The sequence below is a fragment of the Rhinopithecus bieti genome, unplaced genomic scaffold, assembly GCF_001698545.2.
Source record: "Rhinopithecus bieti isolate Rb0 unplaced genomic scaffold, ASM169854v2 scaffold_37463, whole genome shotgun sequence".
In the NCBI taxonomy this organism is placed as follows: domain Eukaryota; kingdom Metazoa; phylum Chordata; class Mammalia; order Primates; family Cercopithecidae; genus Rhinopithecus; species Rhinopithecus bieti.
In genome coordinates this window covers 1,315,370-1,327,809 of record NW_016815818.1, presented here as the reverse complement: position 1 = coordinate 1,327,809, position 12,440 = coordinate 1,315,370, and the positions used below count along the sequence as shown (strand labels likewise).

At 54.3% G+C, this 12,440-nt stretch overlaps 1 long non-coding RNA gene across 1 annotated transcript in view; it reads right to left on the bottom strand.

The window, feature by feature from the left end:
• Positions 1-2,304: 2,304 nt before the first annotated feature.
• LOC108516399 (uncharacterized) overlaps positions 2,305-12,440 on the bottom strand; it is a 117,800-nt gene continuing 107,664 nt past the window's right edge. The window contains exon 3 of the long non-coding RNA XR_001881809.1: positions 2,305-2,417. This is a non-coding gene — a long non-coding RNA (uncharacterized LOC108516399). The remainder of the gene's footprint in view (positions 2,418-12,440) is intronic.

Below are 12,440 nucleotides of genomic sequence, written 5' to 3'. Positions count from 1 at the left end.
TGGCAGCTTCCCCAGGGCAAATTATTCCTTTGCTCTAAATGTGAAGATTTTAAATGGTGACATTCTGGCGGATCCTCAGAGAGGAGAGCCTTCGGGCAGTCCCTGTATCTGGGTTCTGTCTAAGACCTTAGATATGGAAGTGGAGTCTCCCTTCTACCTCACAAAGGCTAGAGCAGCTTAGTGGTGACTTCTGGGGAGCTGAGCACCTTCGGACTGCAGCCCACCTCCATCCATCCCTCGACAGCTGGGATTTATTAACCCAGCTGTATGCTGATCATTAAATTAGGCTTCTGGATCAGCATTCAACACAGGCCCTTGCTGCAGCTCTCCCACTAATCCCCGCCAAACCAAAACTTCTCCCAGCTGCCCAGGCAGTCAAAACAGGGAAGGGTGGGTGAGAGGCGAGCGGCCGCCGTCAGTCATGCCAACACAGTGTTCTCTGACCTCTCAGCCCTGCCCTGGTCTATCCTTGAGTCTTGGGTATGGAGGTGTGGGCCTTGGCAGCTATCACCTGCTAAATACAGGCAGGGTCCCCATCTCTGTTCCCCATTCTGACTGGAGAGAGAATCCAGTTACAAAACAAGTGGAGCCCAAGTTCCCACCGCTGAATCGATATGTGGGCACCGATGTGTGCTGGCTGAGCAGAGAGGGAATGGATCTGCTGCTATCGAAGAAGGAAGATCTTGCCCCTATTCTGGCCCCTAGCTTCTCCTTCTCTCACTTCTTTCTTGGGAGACAAAAGGTTCCCATCAGTTGAGGGCTCCTTCTGAACTTTGTCTCGGGAGCTGAAGCTACAGAGGGAAGGGACTTGACATAGTGTTGAATGCCTGGAAGCTTTCAAATACAAGAGCCATGTAAAGGCCAAGTTCAACCCTGTGGCTTATTCATGGAAACTACTGGCATGAGCAGAGGGTTCACTGAGGATGGGGTTAGGCTGGGAGAGCTGGGGAAGTAATGTGATTTGATATGTGGGAGTGGGGCCGTAGACATGTGCTCAGAGATGGGTGAAAGACCAGGGCCTTTGGACCTTCAAGGACAGAGCAGTTGAAGGGGTTCCATATGCTGGGTACGCTAGAAAGAGGCCCCAGAGCATCTGGTAATCTCCCGGGGGATGACAAAGATGTATAAAGCAGCTACTACATGCTCTCACTAGGCTGGGGGCATCAGGACCATAGTGAGCACAAGCCCAGCATCTGCATCTTAAGACCCCTTTCATGCTGCACAAATTTTCCATGTAGCCCATGAGAACAGCTGTGTTTGATGAGTGAGGGATGGCAGGGTAAGGCAGAGAGTGGCTGCTGGAGGAGTGCAGATGGTAGCCTGCCCATAGCACTCAGCCGGCAACTGCTGCACATGGGCAAATGTGAGAATGGACATTTTAGCTGGGTGCATTTCACATCACAGGTGCCCAATAAATAATTATCGAATTCATATTGACAGGAGAGTGTGAAGGGAAGTGTCAGAGAATGAAGGCTTCTGTGAAAGCACAGACACAAAACTCAAAGTTTCCCAAGAACCAAGGGTGGACAAGAGGAGCACCTGGGGGAAGCAAATAGGAAAAGCAGCTGGTCTCAAGGATGTAGGAGGGCAGCCCCCACAAGCTGGGCAGGCTTCCAGGAGGAGGGCAGACAGCATGAAGACAGCAAGAAGGCACTGCTGAGGAGGGGCCTGTTGCAGGAGTGGCAATCGGGGTAGGGGGTGCAGAAGATCTTGGGGGGCAGCTGTGTCTGAGCTGAGGGGTGAAAGCTGGGGACCAGAAGAAAGGGGTTGTGGGGTATACAGAAAGAATCTTGGCTTTTAAAAAGTAGAAGCCCAGAAGAGTTCTGAAGAGAACAGAGATTCTCCCGATAGGCAGGCAGAGGAGGACGAAAGAGCCCAGGTGACCAAGAACGGGGGGCCTGACACTCAGGAGCCTCTGAGTAGGAAGTTTCTCACTCAGAGGGCGGTTCCCCTCACATCTGGTACCTGGCTCTCCCCAACTGTAGATTTTGCCCCAGTCACAACAAAGGGGTTTGGCTGCGCTCGTCTGCTGTCTGAGAGGTGGGGTGGGGGACAGGACTGTGACCATTACTCTAGCTTCCAGTCCTAGGTTCCGGGTTCTGAACCTGGTGACTCCCCTCGGGGTCTGTGTCTGCAGGACTCTCACTCCCCAGGCTGAGGGGGAAGAGCCAGGAGTGCCGCCAGGACATGATTGTGGAGGGCCTGGCTCAGCCCGTTGGCCCCTGGAATATCCCAGCCTGCAGCCGGGGCTCTAAGGCCACCACACTCCCTCCCCCATGGTGGGAGGCAGCGGCCCCTGCGCACTCACCTGTGGGCTGTCCTGGTAGGGTGGGGGCGGGACATTCTGCGTGGCCATCATCGTCAGAGCGGGGGCTGGGGAGGCATGTTGCATCATGGGATTGAGTCACATGGAGGACCTGTGGGCAGGAGAAAGGGGGCCGCACCGTTAACACCGCCGAGCAGGCCCGCCCTGGGCACCCAGCAGCTCCCTGTGTCCCCCGCTGGGCCACCTGGGCCGGCTGGGTGCAGCGAGGGTTGCACGCCCTTCAGGGCAACAAATGAGAGCTGAGGGAGAAGCCTGGGTGGGGAGGGGCTTGCTGTGCTATTTTGACTTGAAAGAAACAATATTCAAATCATATGTAAAACAACCGGTACCCCTGCAGCGGCGCTTTGTTCAGCATCAGCTCAGGCCTGTTGTGCATGTGGGGAGGGGTCCTAAAGGGGGAGGAGGCCTGCCTGGTAGGAGCACGGGGGACTGAAGACCATTTGGATACCCCTCCTTCCCCAGGAGGGCCCTGAGTCCCAGCCTGATAAGGGTGCTCCTGGCCCCGGTGTTTCCCAGGCTTTCTGGAGCAGCCACAGAGGGCACAGGGGCAGGAGGGCCTCAGGCCAGCTACAGAGCCCCAGGGTCCCCAAGCGCGGAGCTCGCCCCTCCCCAGGGCTCACCACACCCCCTAGTGGTGGCAAGGACACGGGGGCCCGGACCCCTCCTCAGACTGCAGCCCCAGGGTGGCTGCCTGGAGGCCTTGGGGAAGGGAAAGAGGCAGGGAATGCCAGTCCACTCCTGTACTCTTCCAGGAGCGGGCTTGTGACTATGGGCGTGTCCACGGACGTGCCTGCATATCCTATTAAGCAGGACTTTCCTCAGCCTTGGTTTAGTATGGTCACCGGAATGTGTGGGTGCCAGAAGAGCTATCAGAGCCAAATGGACTACCTGCCTCTTTGGCTGGTAGAAGACAGAGGCCAAGGGTGACTTGTGTATGGGAGGGTGGGGGTTGGGGAACTTGCTGGTGAAGCTGGGATGGAAGCAGCACCTCCGGATTCCCAGCTCTGGGTCTGCTCCACTGTCGCCCCCATCTTTTCCCCGTCACCAGTAAGCAGGCGAGCTGCCCCCACGAAGCCTCAAGGCGTCCTCTTGAACTAGGACGTGGCGCCATAAGTGGAGATAGCCCGGCTGTGCCACCCAAGGAACAGAATGTCCGGAGAGGTGTTGTGCTACAGTAGATGCTTGGAAATATTTAGATCTAGAAGCCACAGGCTAGTTGCCTGATACCGGGCTGTCCACTGTAGGGTAGGAGGTTGCTAAGAGCCTCTGTGGAGTGCAGGACGCGTCCTTCTCCTGGGTGGAGGGCAGTGTTGGACTAGAAACCTTTGTGAGCACAGCACTCACACCCTCCGTCCCCTCTCCCTCAAGCACCTAGGGCTTCATCCTTTTCCAGCCTGGTCCTTCCCAGGGTCTTCCAAAATGTTCACAGACCTGAATTCTGTGGGAATTTGAGAGTGCTTTGGAGCTGCTATCAACTAAAGGGGCTGGCCTCCAGGGTCCTGTGTGTGTGTGTGTGTGTGTGTGTGTGTGTGTGTGTGTGTGATTCATTTGGTCCTTTTTCAGGAAAGGGAAGTAAGAGCTACTCTGACCTGACCTGAGTCTCCAAGGTACCAAGTACGCTTTGACCTTCTGCAAAAAGCACTGGAAATGTGTGTTTCCTCAATAGATGTCTACCAAACTACCAACTCTGTGCAGAGAACTGTGTGAGGAGTGTGGTGGGACAGATGAATGAGGCAAGGTCTTCTCTCCAAGGAGCATGGCTAGGAGAGGGAGGTCATGGTCCTACAGGAAGGAAGAAAGTGAGGTGGAGGTGGGTGGAGAATGCACAGGGAGGGATGGCTCCCCCGGTGCTAAAAATGCCGACTGCAGGCTGGTTCCATCGGCCTCACTGCCTGTTGCTCGCCCCCGCCTGGACGGACCACCAGGATATCTTCATAACAGCATGCAGGGCCTCGCCCATCTCACACACCACTGGTCCCTGAGATCCAATTTCCTTCTGCAAAGGGATGCGGGGGGGGGACCTTGTGGGAGCCTCTCTCTTCAGGCAGGGGAACCAAGGCCTCTGTTCACAGCTGGATCTTTGTCTGGGTGGTGGTCAGCATCCCAGAGAGCCAAGAGCAGAGTGAGGGTTGCAGAGGGAAAAAGGTGTGTGTGTAGGGGGGGAGATATAGACTCTTTGAGACATCAGAAGGAACTTCCAGAATTAAGACTTTTGAGATATTAAAGTGGGTGGAGTTTCTCTTTTTTGGACCCTGACAAAATAAATAGGAATGTTTCAGGGGACTATTAAACATAGCCTTCCCTGGAACTCTGGCAGAGAAGGCAACTTGGGATAGGGCCCAAGGACCAGGATGGTGGGATCTCAGAGCACGGATCACAGATGCTCACCGGCAGGGGAAAAAAGTGAAGGGCTACAGCACTGTAGTGCCTGCAGCCTCCAGAAGAGGGAGCCTGGGGGCAGAGTCAGCGTGGGAGCCGCCTCAGGAAGGAGGGCTTTCTCCCCTCTTAGGGGCAACTAGTTCTCTTTAACCTCGGGCTTGGGTCTTTTGGTAACCTCATCCCATGGATTAGAAAGTCATAATGAAGGCAAAACAAAGGAAGCTCAACGAGGGGGGCATAGGCTACAGAGAGGCGCCCTTCATTCACATTCTTTTGTTCACTGTCCAGTGAATGGAAGGCAGGGGTCATTTTAGAGGCGCTGTCCCTAGAAACATTTGTAGCAGCAGGAGGGCTGCCCTGTCTGGGGGTAAGGAGGGATGGTTCAGAGTGGTCTGCACCCAGAGACAACCACCCGTGAGGCTGAGAGGAGACGGTTCAGTCCTGAGCCCACCAGGCTGTGGAGCAGGGCCAGACCCGCCTAGGAAGAAGACACAGGAACAATATTCTGAGGACCCAGATGGCCCTGGCCCCTCCCCCTCCTTGGGGTCACCATAGGCCACTAGGCCACTGCCCCCTTACCCTCTGGGGGCTTCTCCTGCAAGAGAACAGGAGGCCTTTTCAACAGAGGCTTAAGTTTCCTTCTCTGCTCGCTCAGGCACAGAAGCCTCTGGCAACTTGACACTCCGGGAGCTCAGCTGCGGGAGGACCCTGCACCCATGTCCGGAAGCTGGCTCTTTGCCTCACACCTCTCCACCCACACATGCACTTCCCTGGTTCCTGAAAGGCCACGTGCAACCATCCTGGAGAGGAATTTGGGGATCTGACTCGCCTTATCTGGGACTTGGCTGGGACTTTGCAGTGGGGTGTGGGGGAACTCCTTGAGCCACAGCAGGGGTCCTGGCCCTTTGGGGGAAGCTGCCTTTTTTGCATTTTCTTTGGGAGAGGGAGAGGAGCAGCAGGCCTGAGCCCCTGCAAACCCAGCTCCGGGCTTCGGAGCTTTTGTCACGGACTCTGAGAGGCTGCTTGGCCCTTTCCAGAGGCCCCAGTGCCCTGTCACCAGACACCTCGGCATTCAAGGAGGACACAGGCAAGACTGCAAATGGAGGACAGACAGGAGCGTCTCCCACGGAGAGATTTCCCATCACGAACAGGCTCACGGGGAAAGGTTGCTTTTCTGATTTGTTTTGTTCAGTGCTGAAAACCTTTATGATAAGACATCTAGGAGGGGAAAATTCTAACGCAACGCTCGACCCCACAATGTTAACCAAGAAGAAATCATTTGTGTCTCTGATATCATCAGAAGAAACTAAAATGCCACATTAGAGAGCCCAGGAGCCGGCGAGGCAGGGTCAGTGGATGCAGAGTCATAAAAGCACACCCCTTTAGGAAATGGGATGGGCAGTCCTGGGCACCCACCTCCCTCAGCCTCCTCAACCCACGCCCCCCACAGCCCTGTACCACCAGGTCGGCAGTCTGGAGCCCCAAATCCAGTGTGTTGACAAACAGGCTCAGAAAAAAATACGAAGCTCGTTAGGAAGGAGCTCATTAGGACTTGTTGACATGAAACCCATTAGACCAATTAACATTCCATTAACGGCCTGGGGCACCAAGGGGTTAATGCTGCTGGGCAGTAATTGGGCCAGGGTGCCCGGCTTGGGGGCTCAGGGCCTTAAGGATGAGACACAAAGTCTAATTGGGAACTCTCTGGCCAGCTGGCCTGACAGCATTTGTTCCTGGCCCCTGACCCTAGCTGAGACAAATTGATGGGGGAGAGGGGAAGTAGGGCCAGCTCGCTTGGCCCCTCACTGTCCCACCCACCTGCCCCAGACTGGAGACTGGGCCCATGGTTGGCATAAAGACAAGGGGGAGGGGACACTCCCACCCTCCTGGAATCTGACAGTCCTGTTTTCTTCCTTCACGCCCTTCCCCCACTCCCTCTGCAAGTTTCTCTCTCAGCCCCGGGAAAGTGAGTCCCTTCTCTCCAGGAACTGCTTTTCGGTGATGTTACCCTCTTAGAAGAACTCTTTAAACATGCTGGAATCTTTCAGGCCCAGAGCCTTGTTCATCTGAAGAGTGGCCCTGGGTCCGCCTGCCTTCTGGCCCCTGACTTCCTCCCCTCTTTCCTCCCTTCCTTCCTCCCTTCCTGTCCCTTCTTCCCTCCTTCCTCCCTCCCTCCTTTCCTTCCTTCCTTCCTTCCTTCCTTCCTTCCTTCCTTCCTTCCTTCCTTCCTTCTTTCCTTCTTTCCTTCCTTCCTTTTTTCCTTCCTCCCTTCCTTCCTTCCATAGCAGCTAAGAGGCACTCCTGAGGCCCCCTAGGAATGCTTCTGGTCTGTCCTCTGACACACACAAGCAGCGTGTTCATGATTTTCCTTTCCTTGAGACAAGTAGGGGCTGTCCCATCCCCTGTCTGGGTCTCAATTTCCCCATCTGTAAACTTTGGGATTGGATGAGGGAATTCACAGGGCCACCCCTCAGCTCTCAGTTCCCATGATCTAAGCCTGGGCTTGGGGTAAAAAAGTCTGGATTCCACATCCAGTGGAATCTACCACTTATTCTGTAGCCAGTACAAGTCACTTTCCCTCTCAGACTGCAAAATGAAGGGATTTCCCCAGAATATTCGGGAAGCCTTTGCCCAGGATTTGCACTGCACACATTCTTGTTGAATGAAACAGAAAGGGTTGGATTGTAGCTTCTTTCTAAAGGCCAGCCAGTGCCTGACTTCTCTTCCTCCCATCTAGTTGGAGAGTGGAAAGGAGGCCCCTGAGACCAGCGAGCCAGGAGCCGTCAATCCTTCAGTCCAGACGCCCCAGGTTACCCCTCCACCCCACCCCAGGCAACGGAGCAACTGCCCAGGCCTGGGTTCTGACGTCTAGACAGATTTGCAGGAGGCTGAAATAACACAGTGAACTCAGCAGGAGGGACCGAAAAGCTGCATTAGTAACCTGGCTGGCTTCAACATCTCCCTCTGGGGCAGCCTCCTCAACCCTGGTGCAATCCGTCTCTTTTTCCCTCAGCCCCAGCACAGCGTCCAAAATGATCTTCTCTGGCCCAGCTCCCTTCCCAGAAGTGGCCTGTAGGTGGCGTCGCAGGGCCCCACTTTAATTGCATTATATAATATAACCTGTTTACTAAATCATGTAATCAGTCGCCTTAGGATTTGCAGCTTGGGATATGTATGGAGAATTGGACTTTGAGTCAAATTTAAAAACAAATAAAAATGAGAGGCAGCTGTTGCTGATAGTGTGATATTCATCTTTTGGAAACAAATTCACCCCAGTGCTATAAATTATGCCTGGAGAAAAAAAAGTGTTGCTGGTGGAATGGAGTTGGCTAGGTCTCCTCTGCTGGCAACTCATAGCGACGAATCTTGAAATAACGGTGTCAACCTGTCACTGATTTCATGTGACTCTGTGGATTTATCTAAAGAAGCGAAGGCGTGTGGGTGCACGCGAGCACACACACAGAGGAACACACACACACACCAGGTCTCTCTGCAAAAACCAGTAAGGGCTAGAAGTGACAAGCTGGAGGCAGGGTGTCTGCCAGAGCTCGGTGGTCCCTGAGGCCTGGTGGATGGATTTGGCACCGAGAACGGAGCAGTGACGAGGGTGAGGTCGATTTGTGGTGGCAGAGGAGGACAGAAGGGAGAGAGAGGACACGCCATGGGCTGGGAAGCTTGACCATGTGAGCAGGGGTTTGTCACCTCCAAATCAGTTGTTGTGTTGAAATGTTTCTAAAGAGGGAGAAGTGGAGCCTCCTGGAGGGGAGGATTAAGGAATCTGGAAAGAGGGGCAAGCTCCCCAGTGCCTGCCCCACCTCACAGCACAGCAAACACCCTCGCCTGCCTCTTCACCCCAGGGGCAGTGGGCGCTGAGAGGAAGCTGGGGACCCTGAGGATTCAGACAGCAGGAATGTGGGGCTGAGTGGGTGCTGCTTTCTGCCTGGCTTTCTGATCTTGGGCTGATGGGGCGAAATGGAGATCCTCCAGTCTGATGAGGTCAGTCTCGGAGTGGGGCCTGGGAACCAGGGAGAGAGGTTGTGCATATCTGTTACTGAAGCGGGGACAGGTGCAGAGGAACTGAGTGGGATTTGCACTCAGGTCTGACATTCTTGTTCACTCTGTGTCCTGAAGGCCAGCTAAGAGGTCAAAAATAAGCTGCGACTCCACAATGACCCAGGTCCCAGGGCACACTGCACCCGGCACAGAGCCCAAGTCCTGGCAGAATGTCACAGCCAGAACACCTGCTTCCCTGCTGCCCCTCCAGGTCCTCCTTGGAATACTCAGTGGGGAGGCAGAGATGACAACCCAGACAAGCAGACGCTCTGGCCACCCATAGCTCTCTGCACTAATTGTCATTTGCCACCCTTCTGGGAAGCCAACTTGGGAGGTGGTGCCAGGTCATGCCCTAATATCACAATGCTGGTGTCCGGGGAACAGAGTGGGGACAGAGCGGAAGCCAGCATGAGCTTTGGCTAGGACTGCCTGCTTCTGACTCCCTGAGAGATGTGCAAATCTCTCTCTCTCTCAGTCCTCCTTCAGCCCTTAAATGCCACATGGAGTGAATGCGCTTTGGAAAAGGTAAGAGCCTTCTGTGAGACCAGAGAACCCAGAGACCCTTCCCCCAACCCCCAGTTTCCATCCCAAGGAGCGTGGCCTCCCCATAAATGGCCTGTGGTCCTATTTCCAAGGGCCTCAACCTCCTCTCCCTTCTCCACTCCCAAGACCACTTTACTGTTTGTTCTTTATTTGGAGTAACAGTATGTCCCCAATGTGGTCGGGCCAACAGATCACTTATGCACTCACTGACCCCAGCCTAGAGATGAGCAGAAGCTTACATGAGAGACCCACCCTGGAGGAGAGGACACCGAGTCCCTCTGTGTCCACGGTTCAGTATGGGGAGGATTAGTGGGCACACAAGCAGCATCAGCATGACAAAGCAGTGTTTGGGGACAGGCCCCAGCACTGGGTCCATCACCCTCCTCAGCCGCTCCCTCCTCCATGGACAGGACTTGCCTTCCTTGAACTCCAGCCGGACCAGGTTTCCCAGAGAGGAGCCCCACCGTCCTGCCCTTTGCTGATGGCCATGCCGCTCTGACTCACACAGAAGCCAGAGTTCCAGGCCTGCAGCCTCTCCTCCTTGAGTCCCCAGTTCAGCTATTTTTTAAACTGGGCTTCACAACACGGAGCAGGGGAGTCAGAGGAGCAACACCCGCCCTGCTCGGGCGCCCTCTTCCTGGTCTTGCTCCTGCCTCTCCACACCAGGAATGAGAGTGCTGGAGCCCCACCGCCCTCCCTGCCTCGCTGTCACACCTTTTCTGGCTTCAAAAAGCCGCTGATATATTTTACAAACTGAAACAGCAATTTAATTCCCCCTGATAGCGGCAATTGTCCATTAGATCTTCCTACCAAGGAGCTTAACAATAATTCCTTTCATCCAACTGCTTGCTTCTTCTTGATCTGAGAATCAATCCCATAAATAGCAGGCAAGAGTTCTCACATTACTCTCCCCTCCAGCTTTTAGCATTTTGATGAAGATTCTCATCTCCTCTTTAAGCACTTTACAACTTGGCAATTTTTCCCCCTTTGGTTCCTTTAAACAAAATAAAACAAAAAACAGAAAAGAAAAAAAGCATGCCGGCTGGAAGGGGGAGCACAGCCCTTGCATTCTGCTCACGGAAGTGGCGTGTGCCTTTTCCTACCTGGAGGCAGGGGAATGGCAGCAGTGACCTCCAGTGGGTCCTGTCTGCTGAAAAGTGGGTGCTGCTCTGCCCCAGAGGGCCATCTAGTGTGTCCCCAAACTTCACACTCACCACACCTGGGTCCTGCTTTTGCCAGTGATGCTCAACTTAGTCTCCCATTCCAGGAGCCCCTCCCCCTATTGTTCACCCCCAGGAATGGAGGCGGGAGGGAGGCCACAGCTGCTGCCCTGGGGTGGTCTGAGCCAACTCCCGCCCCAGCCTGCGGCCCCTTGGAACCTTCTAACCTAGAGAGGGGATTCTGCCCTTTTTTTTTTTTTTTTTCTCTCCAGCCCTCTTCATCTCTAGCCAAACAACAAGAATGGGAGAGGGGGGAGGCCCAGGGAAAGGAGAGAGCTTGAGGTCTTTTATTCAATTATTTCCTTTTTTTTTCAACATGCAAGCACCTCCAGGGATCGGGACAGTGGAGAGCCCTCCAGCTCCTCCACGGTGGTGGCTGGGGTGGAGTGTCGGGGCACCTGGGAGCCCTGGCCCGCCCCTCCCCCAGAGACACTCTCATGTACTCTCTGGTCTGCACACACACACAGAGAAACATCTAAAAATGAACCTGGGGACTGAAGTCCCCCTTGACAAACCTGATTCCCAGGTTTATTATTATTTGTCAAGAGCTGACAGCAGCCGCTGCTCAGGAACTGAGCTGAGGAAACAACACAGCCGGGCCCCTGAGGCCCACAACTCAACAGAGACAAACAGCTCCAGCGCTGGGATCCCAGGTGGAAGAGTGCAGAGCCAGCTCCGGCGGCCCTCCTGGGCTCCCACCCTTTCATAAGCCTCTCCTCTCTGAGGCAGTCAGGAGGGCCCTGACACTCCCTGGGAATGGCGAGGGAGGAGGAAAGCAGGCATGGGGACCATGTAAGGTGTGGGCAGGGTGGCCGGAGTGGGGGGCTGCTGGGGGAAGGAGGGCATGGAGGTGAGGGATGCTGAAGCCTATGCATTCCACCCCTGGTGCAACCTCCAATTCTCCTGGAGCCAGAGGAGCTAAGAGGGTCAGCCAGGCCGCTTTTCTCTCTGAGGACTGTACCGTATCCTCTGGCTAGATGACACCTTGTTCCAATTTGTAAAACTTGCCTTTACATACATGTTCACTGGGGGAAAAGGGGCAGCCTATGCAATATGACTCCACGAAGTCTACCTCCTTATGGAGCTTCAATATATATACATGGTTATAGTTTAATTTCTTTGGCTTAACTCTTTTCTTTTTCTTTCCTTTTTTTTGAGACGGAATCTTGCTCTGTCGCCAAGCTGGGGTGCAGTGGTGCGATCTCGGCTCACTGCAACCTCTGCCTCCTGGGTTCAAACGATTCTCTTGCCCCAGCCTCCCGAGTAGCTGGGACTACAGGCGTGCACTACCACACCCAGCTAATTTTTGTATTTTTAGTAGAGACGGGGTTTCACCATGTTGGCCAGGATGGTCTCAGTCTCTTGATGTGATCCACCTGCCTCGGCCTCCCCAAGTGCTGGGATTACAGACATTAGTCACTGTGCCTGGCAGGCTTACTTTTTTTTTTTTTCTGAGATGGAGTCTTGCTCTGTTGCCCAGGCTGGAGTGCAGTGGCATGATCTTGGCTCACTGCAACCTCTGCCTCCTGGGTTCAAGCGATTCTCCTGCCTCAGCCTCCCGAGTAGCTGGGACTACAGGCACCCACCACCACGACTCGCTAATTTTTGTATTTTTAGTAGAGATGGGGGTTTCACCATATTGGCCAGGCTGGTCTCGAACTCCTGACCTTGTCATCCACCCACCTCGGCCTCCCAAAGTGCTGGTATTACAGGCATGAGCCACCGGGCCTGACCTGGCTTGCTCTTAAAATGTAAAACAAGCCAATCCAAGAAGCATAACCCTTTAAGTCCCAGCAGCCATTTACACAGCAGTGAGAATAAGTTTGTTAGTTCCTCGAGCCAATTTGGATATGAGTGAGATGATAATATAGAATTAATAACAACTGCCACTTATTGAGCCCTCCCTGTGCCCCAGGCAT